The sequence below is a fragment of the Cicer arietinum genome, chromosome 2 (genome assembly GCF_000331145.2).
Source record: "Cicer arietinum cultivar CDC Frontier isolate Library 1 chromosome 2, Cicar.CDCFrontier_v2.0, whole genome shotgun sequence".
In the NCBI taxonomy this organism is placed as follows: domain Eukaryota; kingdom Viridiplantae; phylum Streptophyta; class Magnoliopsida; order Fabales; family Fabaceae; genus Cicer; species Cicer arietinum.
Window position 1 is genome coordinate 51,426,747 of NC_021161.2, and position 4,175 is coordinate 51,430,921.

Sequence of the window (4,175 nt, forward strand, 5' to 3'; positions counted from 1 at the left end):
AAACATTCTTCAAGGAAAAACATCGCATTATATAGTCAAATCAAGGAGATTCAATACACTTCACTGCAACATCAAATCATCATAGAAATTATTATCACGCATGATACATATTAATCACGACAAAACAATCACAAGAAAATGCAATGTTATGCATGAGCTTAGACTATACTTCACAATGTGGTACCATTCTAACTCTGAAGTACTTGGTTAGGAGGCTTGATACTATGCCACCATTCCAGTGGACGGACAATTCAAATTGGCCTTGTCCTCATAGATCCCCTCAACTCAACCCGAGAAACATATACGTGACATTCGAGGTAAACGTGTGTTGTATGGTAGCTCCCGATATTTGGAGTGCAACCTCCAAGTTACCTAGGAATTCCCCACCCGAATACCTCCAAGGTCTAACAATCTTGCCTTAAGGCTCAACAGCAGACCGCCACGATCAGGTTCATTCAGTTGTACTTCTCCAGAACCACTAGGTTTGTCGGGCCCAACCTATATGATGACAAAATAATCTCCATTTCACAAATTCTCAATATTTATTTTCTCCCCCTGTTAGCTTAGACTACTCCATTAAGAGCATCGTCTTTAGGAATCATCATTATCTCATCAAGTATGGGGTACTTCAATATTTTCATCACAATTTTGCAATATCATTCATCATAAATAATCATGATCATCATATAAACTCATCACAATTTTATAACATCACTATCATCAATCAAAAATCATCATTATCATCATGTAAGCATATATCATACCATGCATCCATATTTTATTATCACATCAATTCGTCTAATCAAACATATACACATAATTTCAATGAACATCCAACATCACAATAATGGCAAATATCAAATACCACACAAGTATCGGAAATTAAATCAATAAACACCTTATAAAAATTTCTATTTCACATTTTAATCTCACAATTCTCATATTTCATATTAATCAACTTATCTCTCAAAGGGCTACTGTCCTACGTAGCGTGCCTCGGATGAATCGTTAGGAAATACGATTTTCCCGTTCATCTCACAATATATTATATTCATGAATTCAAACGCTCTTTCATCCCCTACCTTATTTTGACGCTTTCACATGCGAATACGATTACACGAGCAAACAATCTTTGTTCTTTGACTCTTTGTCCTTTAATCGATCTAACTCGACAGTTTATGGGTAAACGTCAAAAAAATTATGAGAAGATACTCTAAAAACTAAATTCGAAATTCGGTCAAGGAAAATTACCGTGAATCATAAAACCAATCAATGGATAATATAACCACTTTTCACACGGTCGTTTTGACGTTGGTTTCACTCAAATTGGACTTATAGTGAAGGAGAACGTTGCAAAATAACGAATTCTACAAACGGAGAAATCGAGTATTTTAGAGAGAAATTGGGGTTGTTAAAAATCTGGAAAATTGTGTTTAATTGACTAGTTAAATGAGTAAAATAACATACTGAAATTTGGACAAAAACGGAGAAACTTTTCTGAAACAGTTATCAATCACTGGTGCCAAACGATAAATTAGTGTTGTGTTTCCTATTTGGTTTTAGAGTTGCCCGTCCAATTCCCCTTTTTTTAATTTTTTTTGTTTTATTTTATTAACAGTTAGATATATATTTAGTATGATTTAGTAATTAATACAAAGTGTTGATTTTATACTTATTTATTTTATAATTTTGAATATTCTCTAATGATGATAGTATTTTAATGTGAGTATTTTTTTTTTTTAAAAGTATCATTAGGGTGATTATTTTAAATATGATAGTTTTGATTATTAATATATTTTAGAAGATTAATTACTTTATTTTATAAAATATTAGTTTTGAAATATTAGTAATATTTAGTAATTAAATTATGTTTAAAAAATGTTAAAACACTAATTTTAGTAATTATTGGTTTTATTTAAAAATAAATAAAGGGACCAATGGGTTTGACCATGGACTCTAATTGTTAATAAAATAAAACAACCAAATAAAAAAATGGAATTGGATGGGTAGCTCTAAAACCAAAGTGGAAACACAACAACAACCTATCGTTTGCCATTGGTGATCGATAACTATTCCAGAAAAGTTTTTCCGTTTTCGTCCAAATATCAGTTGTTTTACTCATTTAACTAGTCAATTAAACACAATTTTCCAGATTTTTAACAATTTGAATTGTCCGTCCACCGGGATGGTGGCATAGTATCAAGTCTCCTAACCAAGTATTTCAGAGTTAGAATGGTACCACATTGTGAAGTAGAGTCTAAGCTCATGCATAGCATTGCATTTTCTTGTGATTGTTTTGTTCTGATTAATATGTATTATGTGTGATAATAACTTCTGCGATGATTTGATGTTACAGTGAAGTATATTGATTTTCCTTGATTTTGACTATATAATGTGATGTTTTTCCTTGAAGAATGTTTGTGTAATGATATGGTTTATTGATGATTAATTGTGTGTTCCTCTTATTTATATTATATTATCAACATTATTTCAAAACTCACTTTTTTCGTTGTTTGTGTTTAACTGGTTTGGCCCTGCGTTTGTGAAATCGCAGTTATTACAGGCTAATGAGTCTCGAAGTTCAAGTTTAGGAGAAACCTCGCTCTGATATGTGATATCGGGAATTAAGAGTTGTAATGTGTATTTTACTTATGTTATTACAAATGACTTTTTATATGAAAACTTAGTACGAGTAAGTCTTGGGAATTAAATAAATAAATTCTAGTTAAATCAAGTTCATTGATTTTACATTGTTTTAATTGAGAAACAAAGTTGAATTGTTACATGTGTATTTAAAGAAACGTGATATCCTAAATTAGAGATTAAAGTTTTTATTCTCTTTAACAGATTTTCTTTATCCGCTGTAAGTTTTTTTCAAATAATATAGTATATATTATTATAAATATTATTTTGGGGTTTAGGGTGTCACAAAGAGCCTTGAACCATGAATAAATTGTATTTTTTTAAGTGTTCGTGTTTTAATTATTGAAATATAATTAAAATATGAAATTAAGTTTATAATAATAATTATGTTTTTTTATTGTTAGTTTTTAAATCATAGAGATGTATGAATCATAATATGCAAAATTATTATATAAAAATTACAGAGAGTCGTTTACGGCTAAAGTTAGTTTTTTTGGTATATTATAATTTTTGTTCACCAAATTCATCTTATTCAAAGCGTCTTGGACATAAGTATGGACAAATTGTATTTTTTTTTTTAAGTGTTTGTCATTTTTTCTTCTCGTTTTTGTTATTTATTATTTTTTTATACATGTATTAAACTAAAAAAAAAATATTTTGAATATTGTTTGAATGAATTATTGGTGTGAATCATAAACAACACCGTGTGAAACCATGTTGTGATACGTGCTTATGGCCTAACAACTACTAAAACAAATTTGTTATGTTATGTTTATAAATAGTTAACTATAAATCTAAGAGAATAAATGAATTGAAAATATCATTTTGTGGTTTAAGAATTCAAAAGTGTTCAAAAGGGCCAAAAGAGAAAAACAAATGAATTGTATCCAAAATAAAATGTGTTGTCCATATTAAATTAGAATAGAGAGACATAGATAAAAAAAAAACAAAAAAAAATAGAAGATGAATAAAATTAAATAGAGAAAGAAAATGACCTAGGCATAATAGATTATAATTGAGAAACATATTAGATTATAACTAAAAGACATAAAATTTAAGTGGAGAGAAATGACCTGATTTGACACAACTGAGAAAGCCACCAAGAGGTTATACCATCTCACATATCTGAGTGATAATTTGGGTAAGAATTTAGAAGTCATGAATGATCTAATGGTATGTAAGCCACAAAACTGTATCTAAAATGTGTCCCCATTAAAGTTTAAGAATAAATCGAAATAATGATTTATGAGATAATGATGTATTTTGTTACCAATCAATCTGAATATACAAATTTAGAAAGTGAGAAGTTATGTATTGGTAATGTAAAATGGAGGAGCTATGTATATGTACTTTGTATACAATAGTTAGAGTAAAAGATGACCAAGAGAAAGAGTGAAAGTAGAAGTCAGAATGTAGAGTGAAAGTACTTTGTATCATGATAATATTTTTTTGAATATTTTGATATAACATGATGTGTTATGATATAATTTTATTATAATTATTTGTGTGTTTTTGTTATATATATATATATA